We start from the raw sequence: 11,961 nt of genomic DNA on the forward strand, positions 1-11,961 counted from the left end.
ACAAAGCCACTTTTCAGGGTTTCAATAACCACAATAACCACAGACTCTCAGCCCTTAAAAATATTAATTTCTGTACCTTCTGACCCCATTTCAACAGACAGAATTCACAAACAACTTCACACGCCCACACAATAAAGCCCCAAACTTAGGGGATTTTGCGTTTTCTCTGTCTTATTTTTCCTGCCCGATTGCATCATCACAATGCTGCAAGCCAACAAACAATATGCCTCCCCATTGAACACTTACCTACACTTGCCAATCATTTACCTACACCAGCCAATTAAAATGTCACACACACACGCTTAATGCAATTATATCTTTTTCCCCCAAGAAAATTCCCACTCAGGACCACTAGTAAATTAGTGGCTCACTGTTAACATCACAGACTTTGGACTGCTGAGTTACAGGATCGAACCCCACCTTGGGTAAATCTCTCATTTCTTAAGCGTGCTTGTTTGCTCTCTAATAATTGTCTATAATTTTTCTACTATTGCTTTTGCAACTGTGTAATTATTCTGGATCATTCTGCACCAATTCTAGCCGGTCTTTCATCAAACATATAGACTGTATTATCACATACCATCTACACATTCAGTTAGCTACATTTGCTTTCAATGTGAAAGTTTTCTCGCCGGCTACAATATAGCTAGGCCATATAGAATAAAACTGGAGCGCAGTTATGCCTACTGGCCTGCCTTCTATAAAACCATGAGCACATGACACGATTAAACTACTTCTTCTTATTGCAATGCTGTTCATAACAATTTCACTAAGTACGTGTTTATAACTTTATTCCCTTATGCTAAAAAGTTGGCCTCTATTACGCTATCAGTGGCTTGTTGGTAACATGCTTTTTGGTGAAAAGTTTTCTAGCAGGATAGGATATAGCCAGGCCATATGGAATAAAACCGGAGTTGAATTGTGCTTACTGGCCTCCCTTATGCTATATTGACATTCCAATTATATCTGAATGTTCAATGCATACATCTCACATACACACGCAAAACTTACATATTTCACCAAGGACATTCACCACTTGAACAGCTACTTCCTTGGTGGCGCACTGCTAATGTTGTTGCTTTCAATTGCCAAAGTAAGAGTATTGAATCCAACCTAAGGTTCAGGCAAATCTTTCATTTGTTATGCACACTTATTTGCTAACTAATACTTTCCTACTGCTTTTAAACTATTGCTTTTATTGCTTTTGCAGTTATCAGAATATCACAATGTTCAACACGTTTAGCAAAACTCATGCACGGGGAGCCATATGCATTTCACGATGGCAGATTTATTGATTTTCATTAAAACTTAAAGTGGCAATCTCAAAGATTTCCGTTTCGTTCTCTTTGGTGGTACCAATGGCAAGAAGCGGTAATTGCAAGTGTGTTTTTGGACCTCACTTCCCAACTTCCAAACAGTGTGTGATGTCAGTCAGCTGGCACCTGGGCCACGGTAACTATAACACTTACTATTTACTGACTAAAAAATGGTTGTTAAAAAAGTAACGTTATGTACATACTCATTCATTGTCTAGCATTAGGCTAACTTTAGCTGTCTTTACACTGCCGAGCTGGGTTAAAATGCTGTAGTAGACCTGGGGTAGAATTAGTGATGATCAATTTCCACAGACGTTCTTTATCCACCTTATGCCAGGTATGAACATCTGTATAGAAGAATCCGCAGGATTCGCTGTGGCTCGTGCGATTATGTATCTCGTCTTTCATTGTCTTTCTCGTGAATGATTGTTGTGTGACAACAACTTCCTTGCAAAATGTTACCCCTGGTGTTTCTGGTTTTGCCAGCTAAACTGTTCGAGAATAAACATAAGCTGGGTGTTAAATTAGCAATTCTTGGAATTTTGCAAGTTGCATCCAGTCTCATTGCGAATCATTGATCTGAACTGGCTACAGTGCAACGTTGCAACAAGGTAGTGTTGCATTTGAGAGACAGTTTGCGAGGTCGGTACCGGTCGGTAGCGTTAGCTAGCGTTTTTTCTAATTGTTAGCTGACATTAGATTATGTTAATTACATTAGCTAGCTAGCTAATGCAACGTTACCTGATATGAGAGATGGCAACTGACTGTGCACAAAGTTGTCTAAACTAATGTTGCCTTTCTTGACATGGTCCAATAGCTAGCGTTAGCTGTGCAAATAACTATGTAATTTAGTAACGTTACATTGTCATCAAATGTAATATGAAATCTACATCAACAAATAATATGACCTCTCATGTTACACAAAAACGTTTTAGGGTTCCATAATGCTAGCAGACACCGGAAAAAAACAGTACACCGCTCACACTCACAAGTGAGTTGAAGAGCAACCCTGTTGCGTTAGCTCCGCCTACCCTCTCTGCCGGACCAACCACTGATGGGTGATGGAAAACGTGTCACTAACTGCGCTGCTTGTGATTTATTTCCCGGGAATGTCGCCACAGATACCCAGTTCTTTATTAATAATAATAATAATAATAATAATAATAATAGGCTCAATCACCATTGTGTGTTACCTAATTCAGCGATATATTGTGACTTACCAGACATTTATTTTAAAGAAAATCTTCAAGATTGCCACTTCAAAACATAAAAACCACTGTGCCGTTTCTACCGGTTTCTACTAACTACTTCTTTGCTTGGCAGCTGTACAAAATGTTATTATCAGCAAATGCCACGTTTCCAAATTCTGGTTTCCTCGACCAGTTCTCTATCTACCAACATAGACTACAAACAATTGCTACGTCTGTACTGTCGACATCACCCCATTAAAAACATTCCTTTTAAAAACATGACTCATTCATTATTATAACTAGTGGTAGTCTACGTGGAAAAGAGTACATTTGTACAACAGATTTTCAATGCTGTATCTCACTCGTTCCTTCAAGAACTGCATATACAATGTTTTCCAAGACCATCTGCTTCATATACCATTCAATATGGAAACTCATCTCGGTCATGGTGACTTTATTTTCTTTCTACAATAGTCTGTGATCATGTCAAACTTCACCTAAATTCTCATTCTTTAGAAAACATTGTAGGGCAGTTGTAAGTTGTTTCTTTGCAGTCTTCTCTCTGAGGGCTCAAATGCTTTATTTCTGCATAAGCTCCCAAATGAGCCTGTGTCTGTTACTTTAAACATTCCAACACTACTTCCACTTCTCTTCAGGATCGCCAGACCCCTCATGCCGGATATTCATAATTCTAATATCAAAGCTATAGATGACACTGGGGGGGATTAACAGCCTCCTTGCACGTAGAGGAGGCATAGTAACAAATGTTCATTCACTGTTAACCACGCTCGTGGTGTGAACCCCCCACAGTGTGATATCTCTGGACTGTGCCAACTCGGCGCCTAGATAACTGCTGCATATCCCTATAGAGCACCACCGACGACTAGCAGGCACAGTCAGTATTTCAAGGCCGCTCCATTCACACCAGCGAATGGAGGAAAGTCTAATTGAATAATTAGCAAATACACTTACAATATCCAACAAGTCTGAAAAACTCAACGTGAGTGCAGGCTATTAGAATATTACAGTATCACGTTTCTGAGTTCCCTAGCCTGCACGACTTAGAAATAATTCTTCATCTTCTTGTAACCTGAACCTAAAGTAATCATGTATGGTATGGGTATATTTTAATACTCACAACGAAGGTCGGGGTACAAAGTATATCCACCTTTCTTGCATTGCGAAATAATTATGCAACTAGATCAAAATTGAATAAATATTACCAAAGTTATTGAAACCTACCCCACAATGGGAAAGGCGGACGTGATATGAAGGTGTGCCCTCCAAACAGCCAATGACAGCTCAGACCACTCTCGCCCGGTCTGGTTTTTAAGTTAATGACCACCGAGGCCAGCCCTCTTTTTTTCTTTTTTCAATTTTTACCTTTTCCTCGTACCCGAGCCATGGCTCATGTTGATTTTTAGGAAGCTACCATCTAGCCTCGGTGTCCCCACCGAATAACCCTGGATCGCTGTACCGTTGGACTTAAGAGTGTTCGCACCGCTTCGGAACCGTGTGTTTATGCCTTGAAGTACTGATGGGCTCGTGTTGGGAGACTGGTGTCGCCGATCAAGCTGGCCTGTCTCAAGCAGCATCTTCTGGTGCTGCCTCAGAATCTTCCGGTTGAACTTAGCGCGTGCTGCCTCAGCTGGGTCTCGGGGGTCACTTTCTCCTCCCTCTTTCATCTCTTCCTCTCCTCTCCACACTCCGACTCGTAAGTAACGCCATAATTAGAAGTTTAACCTACCGTTAGCTATTTATGTGTACATCCATACAGAGCCAGCAGTAGCAAGACAGCGGCTAGACCGTAAACCTAATTGTATGTTTAAAGAACTTTGTGCTATGAGTCGAGTGTAACTGATTGTTCTGTGTCATACTAATCATAGGCTACGTGCGTAAAATGGTATTAGTTCATTCATAGTGAGTTCCCAGCAACCTTGTTGAGAGAGCGTATCGCTTATGAACCCTAATACTAATAGTATAACGTGTGACTAGTCACTTAATTCTACATTATGTAATGAATTGTATCGTGCTATACTGTGCCAGTATCCTGTCCCCTATTACAACCAAACTGCTTAACTTATAATAACAATTATTGGTCATTAAAGCATATATTTTTTTATATGTGTGTTTGTGTTTCCTCTCTCATGCTGATGGAATGATCCACCAATGAAGTCAAATAGAGACATTTGAATTAATAAGTGCCGAGGGTCAATTCCCTCTAAATAATTTTAAGTGTTGAGGTTGATAAAGGGTGATCTCCAGTTATTCTGGGTTCAGTATTCAGAGTGCTGTGCCATTAACAGGGTAGCTGAGGATGACCCCCTAATTAAATTTGAAATAATAAAATAATATACATTAATATAAATTTAATAACTCAATTAATTTCTATCAATCTTATGACAATATATTGTTTAAACTATTCAATTACACCATTCATGTTAATTTCTTTAATAGTACTGTTCTTTTCTCATATTCAAAGATTGCTGGGAAATATGTCTGTCCATGCTATAGCTTGTTTGCAATCACGTGACTATTATGACGCGCGAAATTCAGATGGAGGGCAGGAAGTGAAGAATGTGGGAAAGTGAGTACATAAAAGGGTTGGATGAACCTGCACGCAGCAGGTATCGTCAGAAAATTCAAACACATTAGATGTGATCCATACAAAATGAAGAAAAGCGATTTTTCTCACAACTTGACCGATTTGACCAGTGTGGAGGCAATCGACATTACAAATGACCTAGCTAAAGACAAAAACATTGACAAAAAATACAGTCCAGGGTGGTGATATCGCAGGAAACATAGCTAGCTACATCTGCGATATTATCACCCTGTGGTGTTTGTTCTGCAGCTAGTGTTTCACAGTTTTAGCTAGCTAGCTATCTCCCGGTTTTAACATTGGGCTGTGACGTCATGAACCAGACGCCCCCTGGAGGCAATTTGACTTACAAGCTCAATGTCAAGTGTTCTACTTCTCAGAACTGTTACCAAGTTTTGCTTCTTATATTGTCACGTAACATCACTGATCTAGCTGAGGAATACAGCAAGGATGAGTCCTCCTACCTACAACTCAGTGTATGAGCATGCCTTATAAACCACAAGAACTGCTTTGCTGAAGAAAAAGCTTGGGAGCTGACCATTTTGTAAATGAACGGTCCTTGGATGGCTGTCAGATCACTGCATACATAAACTAGGGGGATTTCTGCTGCATTCCTGATGGTGCCAGCCAGGTTAAGATGAGTATACAGGGCCAAGTTACTTGAAATAATTTAGGAAGCACTGGGTAGCAGCATTGCTTTGAAATACAGCATGTTTAATTTGTGTTGGGTAAGATAGCCGATATTATTTATTCTAACTTGGCATAATTTTGATATCAGTACTTTTAATGGTAGGCCTAGATTTTGCAAGTGGTAATGACTTATAGTGTGCATTTTTGTGCATTGAAAACATTTTTCTTCAGGTATTACTCACTTCAAAGCATTTGAAACTTTCATTATAAAGCACAAGGTAAAAACACCAAGTCAACAGTTGCTAGCTAGGTAAGCTAACGAAATTCATAACTGTTAGCTAACAAGTAGTTATTTTGCTGTACCCACAGTTACGTAATATGGTCAGAGAAGAAAATGAAGCCACTGCGCAGATAGGCCCCGTCACACGATGAAGCTGTGAAGCTACAATGGTTGTGTCAAGATCCTATTACAAATCTCATCGGTTTTAATCTTAATCAATCAGAGATCAGTGCGCCTAGTCAATGCAATCGAATAGTGATATTTGGTCATATTTTTTCTATTCTGTTCAGCCTAGAAAATCTTTTGATCCAGGAAAAAATGAAAATGTTATTACCTGCTTCTACCACAATGTGAGCTTTTGGCACATAATTCACAGTGGAGAGAGCTAAGTAAATTTCTACAACACTTATACATAGAGTATAAGCTTTCTAATGATGTATAACATATCAAATTTTGCTTTTGGAATAGCGTTTTTTAGGTCAGTGTAACCAAGATTTTTCTTATCACATTCACTTACGCATTCACTCTGTGGTAGCAGTAAATGACGCTGCACCTAACGTAACCTAACCTAACGATTTTTCGTAATTTCTTGGAAAATACTATTATTATTGAGGACCTCTGGGCATAGCTAAGCCATATGTTTGCTGATAGACCTAGCTGACATCGTTTTCTGGAGCAAAACAGAAGTGAATACAACAGTATCATTGATTTACTGTCTCTGTCTCTGTCCATCTACTGAACATAGATACGATTTCATCATTGCTATATTACTGCTCAAAATACTTCGGTTTTTTTTTTTCAGTTCATTCCAGGTGTGAGGGGCATAGAATTTAAAAGCGATCTTACCTAGTTCTGAGTTAGTTCGAGGAACGTGGAGTGTTAGCAGTCCTGAGATCGAGTGTAGAGATTTCCATTTTTCCAGTCCAGGAGTGATGACAAATAAAGGGGTAGTTTACATAGAAGGGCTTTATAAATAAATAGAAACCAATGCTGATCTCTCCTTATGTAAAGAGAGGGCCAGCGAACTTTTTCATATAAAATACAGTGATGTGTACCATAGTTGTCGCCAGTAATAAATCTTAGAGCCGTATGGTAAACAGCATCTAGAGGCTTAAGGGTGGTGGCAGCAGCGTGTCTGTAAATTATATCACTATAATCGAGGGAAAAAAGAAAAATTGACTCGACTATCCTCTTTCTGGTGAACATTACATTACATTACAGGCATTTGGCAGATGCTCTTATCCAGAGCGACGTACAACAAAGTGTATAACCATAATCAGGAACAAGTGTGTCGAAAACCCTAGAGAGAAATACTGTTCCCAGTGCAGGGAACAACCGCATAGTTTAACTTGGACCCTGTAGGTTAAACTGATTAACACTAACACAAACAAGAACAGCAACAACGCAGTCTATGCAAAAATACAAGCAGTAGTTAAGACTGGGAAAGCAGTCTTTATTTCTAAATAGGCAGCCAATTTTCATCCTTAAATTTTTAACGAGGTTGTCAATGTGCGCCTTAAAAGTGAGTTTTTCATCAACCCAAATACCTAAATATTTATAGGGGGGGACTCTCTCAATAAGAGTACCATTTAGAGAGTGAATCTGGAGGTTGTTAAATTCAATTTTTCTGGCTCTGGAAAACAGCATATATTTAGTATTATTTGCATTTAATACAAGTTTATGGTTTACAAGTGCATTTTGTAGAGCATAGAAAGCAAGTTGCAGATTATTGACAGCCGATCGTACGGAGTATGAACAACATTAAATAATAGTATCATCTGCATAAAGGTGAAACTTGCAGTCTTTTAAAGACTTAGCAATGTCATTAATATAAATGGAGAATAAGATCGGAGCCAGTATTGAACCTTGGGGGACACCCTTTGTGATGTGTAAATACTCAGACTGTATATCACCCACCTTTATACATTGGTATCTGTCTGAGAGGTAGTTTTGAAACCACTCACATGCAGCAGGGTCTAGGCCGATAAGTGATAATCTATGTAATAGTAAAGAATGATCAACAGTATCAAAGGCCTTGGACAGGTCAACAAAAAGAGCTGCACAATGTTGTTTATCATCAAGGGCAGATACAATGTCATTGATGACTAAGGAGGTACCAGAGATAGTGCTATGCTTAGCCCTGAAACCAGATTGGAGAGGGCTCAGCACATCATGGCTAAGAAGAAATGACTTGAATTGGTTATTTACAAGGGATTCTAGAATTTCAGCCAGACAAGACAGCTTTGAGATAGAGCAGTAATTGTTGAGGTCGCTTTTGTCTAGTGATGGGCAAAACAGTTCTTTTTAGTGTACTGAATCAGTAGAATCAGTTCACTAAAAAGATTCGTTCAAAAGATTCGTTCACCGCATTAGTGGTGTCACTATGGTTCGGTGTCTTGTCGGCAGGGGTGGGGGTGCTGTGGGATCTTGTCGGTGGGGGGTGTTGTTGCATGTTGTCAACTTGTGGGGGGTGGGGGGGGGGTGCAGTTGGATGTTGTCTGTTGTACAGAATACATAATAGCCAAAAAACCAAACACTTTCTATCCCTATTTTTCATAAAAGGTTTTCGTTTCGACTTTATTCCACACAATTTAGTTTGAAAGAAAGTGTTTCATGTGGACATTTCATTTCACTACATTTCCCAAAATTGGTTGTTTTAGCCCTAGATGTGGATTTCTTTACCGTGAATTGTTCTAATGGCTGCTTGAAATAGAAAGTGCTGATATACGTTGGCTAAGTAGATCATGTTTTCTCATAAAATGTAGTCGATAAAATAGTAGCCTTGGCTAGCCTACTTTGAGACACGTTAAAAAAGTCTTGTTATTTCATTGAAAATAAACACCACACTTGACAGTGATGTTCAGTTATTATCCATTTATTATCCATTATTCCATACCATGCCCACTCTCCTCCCCAGAGACTCCTCGGTCCTTGCATTCGCTACAGCAAGAGGAACGAACGAACTTGTGTTGTGTCGTTTGCGAACAATTCGCGCAAGTGTACTGTTGTGTCGTTCGCGAACGATGTGGGCAAGTGTACTGGTGTGTCGTTCGCGAACGATTTGGGCAAGTGTACTGTTGTGTCGTTCGCGACCAATTCGGGCGTAGTACGTTCAGTGAAAGAATCACTGAACTGATTCGTTCACTGAATCTGCGAACGATAGTCAGTCAGTGAACGACCAGTTCACGTTCGCGAACGAATCGTTTGACGAAGTGATTCAGTACAGTTCGTTCACCCAAAAGATTCATTCTTTTGAACGAATCGTTCGCGAACGACACAACACTACTTTTGTCCCCACCTTTATGCAGCGGTACTACATGAGCTGTTTTCCAGACTTTGGGGATTTTATTAGAGGCAATGGAAAGATTAAAAATATGGGCAATATACTCTGTGATAAAGGTGCAGAAAGTTTAAGGAAGAAGGGATCTAAATTATCCTCTCCGGTTGATTTTTTGATATCCATAGTTAAAAGAGCATTTGCTACATCTTTAAAAGTGCAAGGGGAAAAGGTAAAATGAGTAGAAACCCCTAAATTAAACACAGAGTCTCCAACAACCAAAGGGGAAGGCCTCTGAGCGTTCACGGAGTTATCCTCTTCCATGTATAAATTGTCAAATAGATGGCCTGCTGTGGCAAATTGTTTATTAAAAGCTGTGCTTATCACTTTTTTATCAGTTAATTTATAATGGCCATTGCTGACATGAATAGGCAACGTGATAAAATTATTATTTTTACAATCTTCCAGAACTTTGCTGGATTATCATAAGAGCTGGAGAATGCATTGAGGTAAAATTGAGATTTGGCTCTCCTCATTGAGGAAGTACATTTATTTCTTAGCTGTCTAAAAGCAAGCCAATGGAATGGGTCACCTGAGTGTCTAGCGAGGGCCCACGCTTTATTTCTTGAGTTAAACAGAAATGATAGTTCATGCGAAAACCAGGGGTTACATCTGTCTTTAATTCTATTTTAAAGAGAGCATGTTTATCGGCCAGAGAGTTAAAGGTATTTACAAAGAAGTCCAATGCCATATCAGCATCGGGGATAGCCAGGAATGTAAGGTAATTCAATATAATAGAGATCGTGCAAAAAGGCTTGTTCATTAAAATGTCTGAAATTTCTCTTAACTAAAACTTGTGATATAGACTTTTTCAACTTCACATCTCTGATACAGGCAATGGGGCAATGATCGCTAGCCCCGAGGTCGAAAACCCCATTTGCTATAATTTTATCTGGCCTGTTTGTTAAAATGAGGTCAATTAATGTAGATTTAAAAGGATTCTTCAGATTAGGTCGAGTCGGCTCCAAAATCTACTGGGTAAGATTAAGATTGTAACAAATTTCCTTAAAATAGTTAGAAATGTCTGATTGCCAGTCCAGATTTAAATCACCCAGGATTAATGTTTCTGAACTGACATGGGGAGAGGCGGTCTATACAGTTCAATCAGGTTGAATGAGTGATTATACGCAGGCGTTAAATTGGGATTTTGGAGGTGGGAGGTGGGTGAAAAAGGTGCAAATCAATGAATGTCTCAGCTCAAAATAGTTGTATCTTTAATGTATTGTGCACATAATTGTAATTAAGGAAAACAATGTTTTAAAAAGAATGTATACTATTGATGCAAGCTTTTACATAAAATATTTCAAGTTTATTGAGTGTCATTAATGCTGAGAATGTTTTTTACCCACGAAAATAATCGGTCATCGTCCTCTTTTGTCCTCTCTTTCTTCCCCCTTTATCCATCTTTCTTAAACTGTCGAATTGAAATACAATAAGCGGGACTGGTGAGCCGAAAATTGGTGGGGCGCAAAACTTTCCTTTAAACTAATCATTGATCTCAAACTGTTTTCATTCATTTTCAGTGATTAACAAGCATGCAAACGATCTGACTAATCAATTGGAAAGGGACACACAGCTTCTTCGCATTGTGTTAGGGAGATTAAATGATAAATGCGATTTAGAAAAATCAGTTTTAGTCGCCAAGCGTAGCGGAATCTTCCCCTGATTTTCCTTGAGTATCAATACAATTAATCCACAAAATAGGCTACTCAATATTATCATATATAGCCAGCTCTCCCCAAATAGGCAGTTTTAGCAAGTAGCCTATAGGCCTTATAGCCTACATTTATTTTCATTTGCAGTATGAAATTGTGCACATTTTTAATCAACATTATTTGCGGATACATGCACTTCTTTCTCCGCACTCGTATTCATGGCAAATATCTGCACTGCGTAGATTGTAAACAAAATTGAAGTGCAGGTTTTGTTATTCTGAATGCTAACAGGGTAGATAACTGGTGTATCTTGTTTGTTAAGTGTAGACTACTTGGTGATTAAAACGGATTTTAACGGATACATTGAATTTATGATTTACCCTAACACGATATGAAATGCTGTGTGTTAGGCTACTTGCCATTTGATTATTCCGATCATTGGGACGCTTGATAATGAAGGAAAATTACTAATGAAAACAGGTTGAGATCAATGATTAATGAATAAAAACATGTATGTGGGAAGTATTCAATCCTAGCTTAGCTGCTGACCAGCAACCTGCTGATTTTGCTCAAGCAATCAAAGTTGCCATTAATAATAGCCGGCGTTCGTGGGGGCTGTTTATTCATCTCTCTTTAAAATGTTGCATAGATGAAATTACACCTTAATAAAATTACCTACCGCGTCTGCTTCCAAACAGTCAACGATATTTTTCTTTCTGTGCTTGTCTATATAAACGACTGTTCCTCCTGAGTTTTTTTTTTTCGGATTTTTGATTGGTTGAGTGTGTAACTGGCTAGAGGGAACACATGGACTGGAGCATACAAAAAATGGACTGGATTGTCATAGTTATTTGTAAAACTGCCGGTCAAAATTATTTTTTTATTTATTTACCAAAGGTGGGTGGATGGTGTCCACCCCCAATTGAACCCCTGATTATAGAGGGTATGCAC

The 11,961-nt window shown here is 38.9% G+C and overlaps 1 protein-coding gene across 1 annotated transcript in view; it reads right to left on the reverse strand.

Annotated features, from left to right (window-relative positions):
- LOC118231108 (beta-crystallin B1-like) overlaps positions 1 to 11,749 on the reverse strand; it is a 59,072-nt gene extending 47,323 nt beyond the window's left edge. Inside the window, exons 1-2 of the mRNA XM_035424597.1 lie at positions 11,690 to 11,749; positions 6,865 to 6,906 (exon numbers count right to left, since the gene is read on the reverse strand). The gene's annotated coding sequence lies outside the window, so the exon portion shown is untranslated. The remainder of the gene's footprint in view (positions 1 to 6,864; positions 6,907 to 11,689) is intronic.
- Positions 11,750 to 11,961: the final 212 nt, after the last annotated feature.

This window comes from Anguilla anguilla, chromosome 7 (genome assembly GCF_013347855.1).
Source record: "Anguilla anguilla isolate fAngAng1 chromosome 7, fAngAng1.pri, whole genome shotgun sequence".
Classification (NCBI taxonomy): domain Eukaryota; kingdom Metazoa; phylum Chordata; class Actinopteri; order Anguilliformes; family Anguillidae; genus Anguilla; species Anguilla anguilla.